The sequence below is a fragment of the Garra rufa genome, unplaced genomic scaffold, assembly GCF_049309525.1.
Source record: "Garra rufa unplaced genomic scaffold, GarRuf1.0 hap1_unplaced_013, whole genome shotgun sequence".
NCBI classification, from domain to species: domain Eukaryota; kingdom Metazoa; phylum Chordata; class Actinopteri; order Cypriniformes; family Cyprinidae; genus Garra; species Garra rufa.
The window spans coordinates 395,405-408,502 of NW_027394288.1; the positions used below are offsets into that span (position 1 = coordinate 395,405).

At 38.7% G+C, this 13,098-nt stretch overlaps 14 non-coding genes and 1 pseudogene across 14 annotated transcripts; all 15 read right to left on the minus strand.

Annotated features, from left to right (window-relative positions):
- Positions 1-434: 434 nt before the first annotated feature.
- On the minus strand, positions 435-553 carry LOC141314882 (5S ribosomal RNA). The gene has a single exon (XR_012350427.1). It is a non-coding gene; the product is annotated as a 5S ribosomal RNA (ribosomal RNA).
- Positions 554-637: 84 nt separating this feature from the next.
- On the minus strand, positions 638-756 carry LOC141314884 (5S ribosomal RNA). The gene has a single exon (XR_012350428.1). It is a non-coding gene; the product is annotated as a 5S ribosomal RNA (ribosomal RNA).
- Positions 757-1,557: 801 nt separating this feature from the next.
- LOC141314885 (5S ribosomal RNA) lies at positions 1,558-1,676 on the minus strand. The gene has a single exon (XR_012350429.1). It is a non-coding gene; the product is annotated as a 5S ribosomal RNA (ribosomal RNA).
- An 84-nt stretch (positions 1,677-1,760) lies between these two features.
- Positions 1,761-1,879, minus strand: LOC141314886 (5S ribosomal RNA). Its single transcript, XR_012350430.1, has one exon. It is a non-coding gene; the product is annotated as a 5S ribosomal RNA (ribosomal RNA).
- An 801-nt stretch (positions 1,880-2,680) lies between these two features.
- LOC141314925 (5S ribosomal RNA) lies at positions 2,681-2,799 on the minus strand. Its single transcript, XR_012350469.1, has one exon. It is a non-coding gene; the product is annotated as a 5S ribosomal RNA (ribosomal RNA).
- An 84-nt stretch (positions 2,800-2,883) lies between these two features.
- On the minus strand, positions 2,884-3,002 carry LOC141314887 (5S ribosomal RNA). Its single transcript, XR_012350431.1, has one exon. It is a non-coding gene; the product is annotated as a 5S ribosomal RNA (ribosomal RNA).
- An 801-nt stretch (positions 3,003-3,803) lies between these two features.
- LOC141314967 (5S ribosomal RNA) lies at positions 3,804-3,922 on the minus strand. Its single transcript, XR_012350511.1, has one exon. It is a non-coding gene; the product is annotated as a 5S ribosomal RNA (ribosomal RNA).
- An 84-nt stretch (positions 3,923-4,006) lies between these two features.
- Positions 4,007-4,125, minus strand: LOC141314889 (5S ribosomal RNA). Its single transcript, XR_012350434.1, has one exon. It is a non-coding gene; the product is annotated as a 5S ribosomal RNA (ribosomal RNA).
- An 801-nt stretch (positions 4,126-4,926) lies between these two features.
- On the minus strand, positions 4,927-5,045 carry LOC141314890 (5S ribosomal RNA). Its single transcript, XR_012350435.1, has one exon. It is a non-coding gene; the product is annotated as a 5S ribosomal RNA (ribosomal RNA).
- An 84-nt stretch (positions 5,046-5,129) lies between these two features.
- On the minus strand, positions 5,130-5,248 carry LOC141314891 (5S ribosomal RNA). Its single transcript, XR_012350436.1, has one exon. It is a non-coding gene; the product is annotated as a 5S ribosomal RNA (ribosomal RNA).
- Positions 5,249-6,049: 801 nt separating this feature from the next.
- Positions 6,050-6,168, minus strand: LOC141315222 (5S ribosomal RNA). Its single transcript, XR_012350765.1, has one exon. It is a non-coding gene; the product is annotated as a 5S ribosomal RNA (ribosomal RNA).
- Positions 6,169-6,252: 84 nt separating this feature from the next.
- On the minus strand, positions 6,253-6,371 carry LOC141315028 (5S ribosomal RNA). Its single transcript, XR_012350571.1, has one exon. It is a non-coding gene; the product is annotated as a 5S ribosomal RNA (ribosomal RNA).
- An 801-nt stretch (positions 6,372-7,172) lies between these two features.
- On the minus strand, positions 7,173-7,291 carry LOC141315099 (5S ribosomal RNA). Its single transcript, XR_012350641.1, has one exon. It is a non-coding gene; the product is annotated as a 5S ribosomal RNA (ribosomal RNA).
- Positions 7,292-10,356: 3,065 nt separating this feature from the next.
- On the minus strand, positions 10,357-10,470 carry LOC141315230 (5S ribosomal RNA; annotated as a pseudogene).
- Positions 10,471-10,554: 84 nt separating this feature from the next.
- On the minus strand, positions 10,555-10,673 carry LOC141315141 (5S ribosomal RNA). Its single transcript, XR_012350683.1, has one exon. It is a non-coding gene; the product is annotated as a 5S ribosomal RNA (ribosomal RNA).
- Positions 10,674-13,098: the final 2,425 nt, after the last annotated feature.

Sequence of the window (13,098 nt, forward strand, 5' to 3'; positions counted from 1 at the left end):
ACAGTTCATTTGTCCATACCCTAAAAACAGTCCAAGAACCCCAGTGTGTTGATAAGTCCAATGTGAGTGTCCACCAGTGTATATACAATCCACAGAAAGTGTAATCCAAAGTTTGCAGGTGGTGAATGGAAAGGTGAGCTCTAAAATTAGCAACTCCTCAATCCAACAGTTTGGTGACTGTCCTTTGTTTGTCATGCTGCTCTCTTATACAGTTGTACTTCCTGCTTCCTGTCATGTGTCTAGTCACATGACAGGCCAACCATCCATTTATTAAAGACACATACACTTAAAATGTTAAGAGTAATAAAATGGCCTAAAAAACATGTAAAACACTTAAAACTCTATAATACATGTAAATGATTGTAATAAATAGAGCGGTAAAACACGTCTTTCTAAAAGCCAGCATATTATATAAATAGTGAAGAAAAGGCAAAAGCTTACAGCACCTGGTATTCCCAGGCGGTCTCCCATCCAAGTACTAACCAGGCCCGACGCTGCTTAGCTTCCGAGATCAGACGAGATCGGGCGCTCTCAGCGCGGTATGGCCATAAGCGAGGGCTGCTCCAAAAAGTGGGCTATTTAAAGATCAGCCTCCGTAAAAGCCAGCATATTATATAAATAGTGAAGAAAAGGCAAAAGCTTACAGCACCTGGTATTCCCAGGCGGTCTCCCATCCAAGTACTAACCAGGCCCGACGCTGCTTAGCTTCCGAGATCAGACGAGATCGGGCGCTCTCAGCGCGGTATGGCCATAAGCGAGGGCTGCTCCAAAAAGTGGGCTATTTAAAGATCAGCCTCCGTAAAAGCCAGCATATTATATAAATAGTGAAGAAAAGGCAAAAGCTTACAGCACCTGGTATTCCCAGGCGGTCTCCCATAAAAGTGTAACAATCGGCCTTATCAGCCGAGTTACAAGACTAAAATGGGGTCAGATTTAACTGTGAGAGATGACTAGTGGTTAAAAGAATGAGACATAAAAGAAAATTGGTTTAAATAGATTTGGTGTATTTACAAGGTTCACATAAAAGACTTTAAAACAACACGATAAAACTAGGTAAACTCTGTTAAAAGAATACAGTTCATTTGTCCATACCCTAAAAACAGGTAAACTCTGTTAAAAGAATACAGTTCATTTGTCCATACCCTAAAAACAGTCCAAGAACCCCAGTGTGTTGATAAGTCCAATGTGAGTGTCCACCAGTGTATATACAATCCACAGAAAGTGTAATCCAAAGTTTGCAGGTGGTGAATGGAAAGGTGAGCTCTAAAATTAGCAACTCCTCAATCCAACAGTTTGGTGACTGTCCTTTGTTTGTCATGCTGCTCTCTTATACAGTTGTACTTCCTGCTTCCTGTCATGTGTCTAGTCACATGACAGGCCAACCATCCATTTATTAAAGACACATACACTTAAAATGTTAAGAGTAATAAAATGGCCTAAAAAACATGTAAAACACTTAAAACTCTATAATACATGTAAATGATTGTAATAAATAGAGCGGTAAAACACGTCTTTCTAAAAGCCAGCATATTATATAAATAGTGAAGAAAAGGCAAAAGCTTACAGCACCTGGTATTCCCAGGCGGTCTCCCATCCAAGTACTAACCAGGCCCGACGCTGCTTAGCTTCCGAGATCAGACGAGATCGGGCGCTCTCAGCGCGGTATGGCCATAAGCGAGGGCTGCTCCAAAAAGTGGGCTATTTAAAGATCAGCCTCCGTAAAAGCCAGCATATTATATAAATAGTGAAGAAAAGGCAAAAGCTTACAGCACCTGGTATTCCCAGGCGGTCTCCCATCCAAGTACTAACCAGGCCCGACGCTGCTTAGCTTCCGAGATCAGACGAGATCGGGCGCTCTCAGCGCGGTATGGCCATAAGCGAGGGCTGCTCCAAAAAGTGGGCTATTTAAAGATCAGCCTCCGTAACAGCCAGCATATTATATAAATAGTGAAGAAAAGGCAAAAGCTTACAGCACCTGGTATTCCCAGGCGGTCTCCCATAAAAGTGTAACAATCGGCCTTATCAGCCGAGTTACAAGACTAAAATGGGGTCAGATTTAACTGTGAGAGATGACTAGTGGTTAAAAGAATGAGACATAAAAGAAAATTGGTTTAAATAGATTTGGTGTATTTACAAGGTTCACATAAAAGACTTTAAAACAACACGATAAAACTAGGTAAACTCTGTTAAAAGAATACAGTTCATTTGTCCATACCCTAAAAACAGGTAAACTCTGTTAAAAGAATACAGTTCATTTGTCCATACCCTAAAAACAGTCCAAGAACCCCAGTGTGTTGATAAGTCCAATGTGAGTGTCCACCAGTGTATATACAATCCACAGAAAGTGTAATCCAAAGTTTGCAGGTGGTGAATGGAAAGGTGAGCTCTAAAATTAGCAACTCCTCAATCCAACAGTTTGGTGACTGTCCTTTGTTTGTCATGCTGCTCTCTTATACAGTTGTACTTCCTGCTTCCTGTCATGTGTCTAGTCACATGACAGGCCAACCATCCATTTATTAAAGACACATACACTTAAAATGTTAATAGTAATAAAATGGCCTAAAAAACATGTAAAACACTTAAAACTCTATAATACATGTAAATGATTGTAATAAATAGAGCGGTAAAACACGTCTTTCTAAAAGCCAGCATATTATATAAATAGTGAAGAAAAGGCAAAAGCTTACAGCACCTGGTATTCCCAGGCGGTCTCCCATCCAAGTACTAACCAGGCCCGACGCTGCTTAGCTTCCGAGATCAGACGAGATCGGGCGCTCTCAGCGTGGTATGGCCATAAGCGAGGGCTGCTCCAAAAAGTGGGGTATTTAAAGATCAGCCTCCGTAAAAGCCAGCATATTATATAAATAGTGAAGAAAAGGCAAAAGCTTACAGCACCTGGTATTCCCAGGCGGTCTCCCATCCAAGTACTAACCAGGCCCGACGCTGCTTAGCTTCCGAGATCAGACGAGATCGGGCGCTCTCAGCGCGGTATGGCCATAAGCGAGGGCTGCTCCAAAAAGTGGGCTAGTTAAAGATCAGCCTCCGTAAAAGCCAGCATATTATATAAATAGTGAAGAAAAGGCAAAAGCTTACAGCACCTGGTATTCCCAGGCGGTCTCCCATAAAAGTGTAACAATCGGCCTTATCAGCCGAGTTACAAGACTAAAATGGGGTCAGATTTAACTGTGAGAGATGACTAGTGGTTAAAAGAATGAGACATAAAAGAAAATTGGTTTAAATAGATTTGGTGTATTTACAAGGTTCACATAAAAGACTTTAAAACAACACGATAAAACTAGGTAAACTCTGTTAAAAGAATACAGTTCATTTGTCCATACCCTAAAAACAGGTAAACTCTGTTAAAAGAATACAGTTCATTTGTCCATACCCTAAAAACAGTCCAAGAACCCCAGTGTGTTGATAAGTCCAATGTGAGTGTCCACCAGTGTATATACAATCCACAGAAAGTGTAATCCAAAGTTTGCAGGTGGTGAATGGAAAGGTGAGCTCTAAAATTAGCAACTCCTCAATCCAACAGTTTGGTGACTGTCCTTTGTTTGTCATGCTGCTCTCTTATACAGTTGTACTTCCTGCTTCCTGTCATGTGTCTAGTCACATGACAGGCCAACCATCCATTTACTAAAGACACATACACTTAAAATGTTAAGAGTAATAAAATGGCCTAAAAAACATGTAAAACACTTAAAACTCTATAATACATGTAAATGATTGTAATAAATAGAGCGGTAAAACACGTCTTTCTAAAAGCCAGCATATTATATAAATAGTGAAGAAAAGGCAAAAGCTTACAGCACCTGGTATTCCCAGGCGGTCTCCCATCCAAGTACTAACCAGGCCCGACGCTGCTTAGCTTCCGAGATCAGACGAGATCGGGCGCACTCAGCGCGGTATGGCCATAAGCGAGGGATGCTCCAAAAAGTGGGCTATTTAAAGATCAGCCTCCGTAAAAGCCAGCATATTATATAAATAGTGAAGAAAAGGCAAAAGCTTACAGCACCTGGTATTCCCAGGCGGTCTCCCATCCAAGTACTAACCAGGCCCGACGCTGCTTAGCTTCCGAGATCAGACGAGATCGGGCGCTCTCAGCGCGGTATGGCCATAAGCGAGGGCTGCTCCAAAAAGTGGGCTATTTAAAGATCAGCCTCCGTAAAAGCCAGCATATTATATAAATAGTGAAGAAAAGGCAAAAGCTTACAGCACCTGGTATTCCCAGGCGGTCTCCCATAAAAGTGTAACAATCGGCCTTATCAGCCGAGTTACAAGACTAAAATGGGGTCAGATTTAACTGTGAGAGATGACTAGTGGTTAAAAGAATGAGACATAAAAGAAAATTGGTTTAAATAGATTTGGTGTATTTACAAGGTTCACATAAAAGACTTTAAAACAACACGATAAAACTAGGTAAACTCTGTTAAAAGAATACAGTTCATTTGTCCATACCCTAAAAACAGGTAAACTCTGTTAAAAGAATACAGTTCATTTGTCCATACCCTAAAAACAGTCCAAGAACCCCAGTGTGTTGATAAGTCCAATGTGAGTGTCCACCAGTGTATATACAATCCACAGAAAGTGTAATCCAAAGTTTGCAGGTGGTGAATGGAAAGGTGAGCTCTAAAATTAGCAACTCCTCAATCCAACAGTTTGGTGACTGTCCTTTGTTTGTCATGCTGCTCTCTTATACAATTGTACTTCCTGCTTCCTGTCATGTGTCTAGTCACATGACAGGCCAACCATCCATTTATTAAAGACACATACACTTAAAATGTTAAGAGTAATAAAATGGCCTAAAAAACATGTAAAACACTTAAAACTCTATAATACATGTAAATGATTGTAATAAATAGAGCGGTAAAACACGTCTTTCTAAAAGCCAGCATATTATATAAATAGTGAAGAAAAGGCAAAAGCTTACAGCACCTGGTATTCCCAGGCGGTCTCCCATCCAAGTACTAACCAGGCCCGACGCTGCTTAGCTTCCGAGATCAGACGAGATCGGGCGCTCTCAGCGCGGTATGGCCATAAGCGAGGGCTGCTCCAAAAAGTGGGCTATTTAAAGATCAGCCTCCGTAAAAGCCAGCATATTATATAAATAGTGAAGAAAAGGCAAAAGCTTACAGCACCTGGTATTCCCAGGCGGTCTCCCATCCAAGTACTAACCAGGCCCGACGCTGCTTAGCTTCCGAGATCAGACGAGATCGGGCGCTCTCAGCGCGGTATGGCCATAAGCGAGGGCTGCTCCAAAAAGTGGGCTATTTAAAGATCAGCCTCCGTAAAAGCCAGCATATTATATAAATAGTGAAGAAAAGGCAAAAGCTTACAGCACCTGGTATTCCCAGGCGGTCTCCCATAAAAGTGTAACAATCGGCCTTATCAGCCGAGTTACAAGACTAAAATGGGGTCAGATTTAACTGTGAGAGATGACTAGTGGTTAAAAGAATGAGACATAAAAGAAAATTGGTTTAAATAGATTTGGTGTATTTACAAGGTTCACATAAAAGACTTTAAAACAACACGATAAAACTAGGTAAACTCTGTTAAAAGAATACAGTTCATTTGTCCATACCCTAAAAACAGGTAAACTCTGTTAAAAGAATACAGTTCATTTGTCCATACCCTAAAAACAGTCCAAGAACCCCAGTGTGTTGATAAGTCCAATGTGAGTGTCCACCAGTGTATATACAATCCACAGAAAGTGTAATCCAAAGTTTGCAGGTGGTGAATGGAAAGGTGAGCTCTAAAATTAGCAACTCCTCAATCCAACAGTTTGGTGACTGTCCTTTGTTTGTCATGCTGCTCTCTTATACAGTTGTACTTCCTGCTTCCTGTCATGTGTCTAGTCACATGACAGGCCAACCATCCATTTACTAAAGACACATACACTTAAAATGTTAAGAGTAATAAAATGGCCTAAAAAACATGTAAAACACTTAAAACTCTATAATACATGTAAATGATTGTAATAAATAGAGCGGTAAAACACGTCTTTCTAAAAGCCAGCATATTATATAAATAGTGAAGAAAAGGCAAAAGCTTACAGCACTTGGTATTCCCAGGCGGTCTCCCTTCCAAGTACTAACCAGGCCTGACGCTGCTTAGCTTCCGAGATCAGACGAGATCGGGCGCTCTCAGCGCGGTATGGCCATAAGCTAGGGCTTCTCCAAAAAGTGGGCTATTTAAAGATCAGCCTCCGTAAAAGCCAGCATATTATATAAATAGTGAAGAAAAGGCAATAGCTTACAGCACCTGGTATTCCCAGGCGGTCTCCCATCCAAGTACTAACCAGGCCCGACGCTGCTTAGCTCCCGAGATCAGACGAGATCGGGCGCTCTCAGCGCGGTATGGCCATAAGCGAGGGCTGCTCCAAAAAGTGGGCTATTTAAAGATCAGCCTCCGTAAAAGCCAGCATATTATATAAATAGTGAAGAAAAGGCAAAAGCTTACAGCACCTGGTATTCCCAGGCGGTCTCCCATAAAAGTGTAACAATCGGCCTTATCAGCCGAGTTACAAGACTAAAATGGGGTCAGATTTAACTGTGAGAGATGACTAGTGGTTAAAAGAATGAGACATAAAAGAAAATTGGTTTAAATAGATTTGGTGTATTTACAAGGTTCACATAAAAGACTTTAAAACAACACGATAAAACTAGGTAAACTCTGTTAAAAGAATACAGTTCATTTGTCCATACCCTAAAAACAGGTAAACTCTGTTAAAAGAATACAGTTCATTTGTCCATACCCTAAAAACAGTCCAAGAACCCCAGTGTGTTGATAAGTCCAATGTGAGTGTCCACCAGTGTATATACAATCCACAGAAAGTGTAATCCAAAGTTTGCAGGTGGTGAATGGAAAGGTGAGCTCTAAAATTAGCAACTCCTCAATCCAACAGTTTGGTGACTGTCCTTTGTTTGTCATGCTGCTCTCTTATACAGTTGTACTTCCTGCTTCCTGTCATGTGTCTAGTCACATGACAGGCCAACCATCCATTTACTAAAGACACATACACTTAAAATGTTAAGAGTAATAAAATGGCCTAAAAAACATGTAAAACACTTAAAACTCTATAATACATGTAAATGATTGTAATAAATAGAGCGGTAAAACACGTCTTTCTAAAAGCCAGCATATTATATAAATAGTGAAGAAAAGGCAAAAGCTTACAGCACCTGGTATTCCCAGGCGGTCTCCCATCCAAGTACTAACCAGGCCTGACGCTGCTTAGCTTCCGAGATCAGACGAGATCGGGCGCTCTCAGCGCGGTATGGCCATAAGCGAGGGCTGCTCCAAAAAGTGGGCTATTTAAAGATCAGCCTCCGTAAAAGCCAGCATATTATATAAATAGTGAAGAAAAGGCAAAAGCTTACAGCACCTGGTATTCCCAGGCGGTCTCCCATAAAAGTGTAACAATCGGCCTTATCAGCCGAGTTACAAGACTAAAATGGGGTCAGATTTAACTGTGAGAGATGACTAGTGGTTAAAAGAATGAGACAAAAAAGAAAATTGGTTTAAATAGATTTGGTGTATTTACAAGGTTCACATAAAAGACTTTAACCCCCTGGGGTCCAAACACGCGTATACGCGTTTTGTGGCAGTTTCCCAAAAGGAACTTCAATTACTCGGTCATTTCTGATTGTACAGATAAAAGCAGTACATCAATCGAATCTGTAAAGGGTCTACTTTTATTTGTATATACTCACAAAACCAAAAAAATATTGTGATTTCACAAAATAAAGAAAACAAAAAGGGTGTGCTGTCTGCCGCGTTGATCTCCGTGATCTTCATTCAGAAACGCGTCATTAAAATAGATTATAACTCAGCCAATACACAACACAGAGACATGAGCAATATATCTAGAGGAAGCTTGATATCTATACTTTCAAATGAAGTAATGTAATATCGAAATCAAATATTCTGTGATAAAGTAATCCGTATGAAACCAACACGATGTCCAGTCTCTCTTGTCTGCTTCATTAGTTTTAATTAGATCACGCCCAAGAGCGATTCTCTTTTCAAATTCAAATCGTCCACGTGAGGGCGCCGCGCCAAAAGTAGACGCCCACATCACGGTAAACAAAGGAGAAAGCAGTTTCTTTTCTTTCAAGTTAGTCCTTTCTGGAAGAAGATGGGCTGTCAGGAATAAAACTTACTTCAGAAGATGAACATTATATGAGACACAGCGTGAACCAGCAGAGGAAATATTTACACAAGTAAGTTTTTTTCTTTTATTAGCCTGCTTGTTAGTTGTTACTGTGACAGAATGTGCACACATTTTACCAGTTAAGACTTTTTGCCAACTGTATTTCCTGACTACAGCAAGTGAAACATTATAAAGTATGTTTCATTTCACTGCATCTAAATGTCTCATGTCTCAGGATGTTTCGACCCCCTTTGGTCGAAAAACGCGCCGGCGCGTTTTGAGGCACGCTTTTGTAATAACGCCGAAAAGAATGTAAAATTCTCCGTCAGTTTTGATCGTACAAATACAACCAATACATCATTCGAAACTGTAGAGTGTATATTTTTATTTGTATACACTGTGCTTTTATGAAAATAAGAAAACAGACAGGGCACACGCTCTGCCTTCACTGTCTCTGTTATATCTTTTCACTGACTCATAAATGAAACAACCTAAATCTCAGTGATTACGTGCCTCACAAACATAATGCATATACTTGTAGAAAGCTTGAAATGTTTACGTTTACATAAACCAATTCAAATAAAAAACTAATATTCTCTTTTTAAGTAATCTGTATGAAAGGTAGAAGATGTATGGTTTCTCCTGTATCACTTCATTACAAACCTCACACCTGTATTTATCTTGCACTGTTTTTATTTGCAACTGTTATACACCTATACACTTACCAGTCAAAGGTACTTTTTTAAAGAAAAATAATTATCTAATTTTGTGAAATAGGTTTACTATGTAAAAAAAACTGCTCACTTAAAAAAAAAAACTTTTAATAATAAAAAAGTTTGGCTGGTAGTGTATGTATTTTCTCCATGTTAGCTCTGTCTTTGTCAGATCACTGTGTTGCTCACATCTACTTGTTTTCTTTGCAGTTTCTGCTGTTCCCCGTTTTCCTGTGTTCAAGTTTCCTGCGAGTGATTTGGATATTGCACCCACGACATCTTGACTTCTGTGTTGTTTATTACTTTTGTTCCTAATAAAAAGTTTAACTGCACTCACAAGTGAATCTCAAGTTATTTTACGTGATAGTTAAATATATTCAAAATACGCTTCAAACAAAATATTTATTTTGTCCTTTCATTTTTCCTTTATTCTTTCTGTTGTTTCCTCTTAGTCAACATCCGACTGAATGGCTCATTATGCGGCTCATTATGCAGGTCTTTGTCTTCTCAGGTGTAAATCACAGCATTATTCATGATGATTCACGCCTTCTCGCATACAGCCATTCGAAACAAAAAGTGTCTTCAAAAATGTAAATCTATATACTGTTTTGTGAAAACAAGTGAACTAGATGATTTTCACATCGTTTGGTAGAAAAAAACCAAGCCTACCACATCCAATTCTCGAAAGTCCCGAGAACCAATATTCTGTATGTGTTAGATGGCCTTATTTCAGTGACTCCAAAAATTTAGTTTTTCACTATGCACGCATAAACGTTGTTTTCTCAAAAACTTAAAAATGTACATTCATGCTGCTTACATATTTTTGTAGTCCAATTTGTGCTAATTACAATGTATTTAGATTCAGGATATTAATATGTTTTTAACATACTGAAAAAAGCACAAATGTCAAGGCATGTCAAAACTTTTTCAGGGCCCCAAAACACCCTCAGACCCCAGAGGGTTAAAACAACACGATAAAACTAGGTAAACTCTGTTAAAAGAATACAGTTCATTTGTCCATACCCTAAAAACAGGTAAACTCTGTTAAAAGAATACAGTTCATTTGTCCATACCCTAAAAACAGTCCAAGAACCCCAGTGTGTTGATAAGTCCAATGTGAGTGTCCACCAGTGTATATACAATCCACAGAAAGTGTAATCCAAAGTTTGCAGGTGGTGAATGGAAAGGTGAGCTCTAAAATTAGCAACTCCTCAATCCAACAGTTTGGTGACTGTCCTTTGTTTGTCATGCTGCTCTCTTATACAGTTGTACTTCCTGCTTCCTGTCATGTGTCTAGTCACATGACAGGCCAACCATCCATTTATTAAAGACACATACACTTAAAATGTTAAGAGTAATAAAATGGCCTAAAAAACATGTAAAACACTTAAAACTCTATAATACATGTAAATGATTGTAATAAATAGAGCGGTAAAACACGTCTTTCTAAAAGCCAGCATATTATATAAATAGTGAAGAAAAGGCAAAAGCTTACAGCACCTGGTATTCCCAGGCGGTCTCCCATCCAAGTACTAACCAGGCCCGACGCTGCTTAGCAGAACAGACGAGATCGGGCACTCTCAGCGCGGTATGGCCATAAGCGAGGGCTGCTCCAAAAGGTGGGCTATTTAAAGATCAGCCTCCGTAAAATCCAGCATATTATATAAATAGTGAAGAAAAGGCAAAAGCTTACAGCACCTGGTATTCCCAGGCGGTCTCCCATCCAAGTACTAACCAGGCCCGACGCTACTTAGCTTCCGAGATCAGACGAGATCGGGCGCTCTCAGCGCGATATGGCCATAAGCGAGGGCTGCTCCAAAAAGTGGGCTATTTAAAGATCAGCCTCCGTAAAAGCCAGCATATTATATAAATAGTGAAGAAAAGGCAAAAGCTTCTCAGGATTGCATATTTGGTGGTTATTTTGTGATAGAACGAAAATTCTCTGAAAAATTTAGACTTTTGTGACAGAAAAATGCATAAAAAATATATATGGCATTTGGATGGCACCCGGTGGCTGTTTGTGGTATAACGCCCTAAACAAACTTTCACAGGAACCTTATTTTTTTTCATATCAACTTCAAATTTGGAACATAACTTATTTAGATGTGAGGCTTCAATTTAATATCAACTTTAGGATAAAACCTGTTATGTAAAATATGTATTTTATATAAAATATAATAAAAATTGTACAGTGCATTTTATTTACAGTAAATTTAAACTTCTATAATTTGTTGCTACTTTATTTATTTTTTTAAATTCCACTTCTGCAATAATCTGCTGATTGTCTTCTTTAAAAAGAGACCAACCTTAGATCTGTATTCCAAAGTGTTCATGAATTACAACAATTGAAGTTAGGATAGTGCACGTTCACGCATATTTAAAAAAATGGGGGTGACAGTTAAGGGGTTAAAGATCAGCCTCCATAAAAGCCAGCATATTATATAAATAGTGAAGAAAAGGCAAAAGCTTACAGCACCTGGTATTCCCAGGCGGTCTCCCATAAAAGTGTAACAATCGGCCTTATCAGCCGAGTTACAAGACTAAAATGGGGTCAGATTTAACTGTGAGAGATGACTAGTGGTTAAAAGAATGAGACATAAAAGAAAATTGGTTTAAATAGATTTGGTGTATTTACAAGGTTCACATAAAAGACTTTAAAACAACACGATAAAACTAGGTAAACTCTGTTAAAAGAATACAGTTCATTTGTCCATACCCTAAAAACAGGTAAACTCTGTTAACCCTCAAAGACCGAGACAGCCGCCGGCGGCTAAAAATAACTATTGTTCTTAAATGTTTAATAACTTTTGAACCGCTTATCCAATTTGAATGCTTTAAAAAGTATCGTAAAGTACAGAGTCTACTCTTTTCAGTGATATCGCATTTGTCTCATTTGGATATTCAGAGGCTCCGTGGTAAGCGTGATTACGTCATCACATTTCCTCAGCACTGATTCGTCAGATGAAATCAATACGTTTTGGTCCTCTGAGCCAAACAGGAACGATTGTTGATGCTTAGTCCCACCCCTGTGCCCCGATTGGTTCAAACTGTCATCTATTCAACCAATAAACATAGGTTTTGGTCTTTTGAACCACCGATTAGTATGTTTCTTTGCAGATCTGAACAGACGCAAAGTGAAAGCAAAGTGCGTCTTGCGTGCATGAAAACAAACGCAAAATAACACATTTGCATGACAGCATTCTTTGAAAATGTACAGAAATACTCACGACAGAGCCCTTTGACGTAAAACAAACCAAAAACAAGGATGAAACAGCAGTAGATATCGGATAAAGCACTGGAATGTGGGTTTTCGGTCACTAGGCGATGTCCCGGTAAAATAGATTCCGACGCAGACTACAGCCAGCAGATCCATCTATTTGGTTGTTATATTATGTGACTAATTATTATATAGTTTTTAAAGATTATTTGTACTATTTTTTCGGTTGCACTCTGTATATTTCTCTCTCATTTTGTGTGTAGTTTGTGAATAATTTGGATTGTTTATTTTTTTGTTGCACAAGACAATTTGTGCAATTTTTCTTGTGCTACTTTCTACACTATTTGTGTTTATTGTTCATCTTTTGGATTAAGAATATATTTATCTGAAAAAGTAAATTATTTTTACTGTGTTTTGCTATTATTTAACACTGTTTCTGCGATGACTTTACTCCTGAAACGTTTTTGGACAGGTCTATATTGTCAGTAAACGAAATGGGCCTGTTTTTCACTGAAAAGCGCCTAAATAATATTGTAATAATTGGCTATAACTTGCTTGGGGAATGTTATATATAGACAAAATTTTATTTGGAAGTGTAAAACACCTAAATACAAATTTTTAAAGAAAAAAATCCAAACTTCAGAAGTTTTTGTTTGAGTACACAGTAAAAAACACCCAATTGTTGGTAGCGTTTTTTCCTAAAATTCTGGAAATTCACAAATTTTTAGAGAAAACAAAAGGAAATTTGTAATTTTAAATTAGCTAGACATAAAGTTCAAGTTCTTATGTTTATAATGATATATGACAATTGATGCTGACTGCTAGAATAGGTCTGAAAAAACAAAGAAATATACAGGTGCCTCAGGTGCCCCAAAAATGTTCTAGGTCTTTAAGGGTTAAAAGAATACAGTTCATTTGTCCATACCCTAAAAACAGTCCAAGAACCCCAGTGTGTTGATAAGTCCAATGTGAGTGTCCACCAGTGTATATACAATCCACAGAAAGTGTAATCC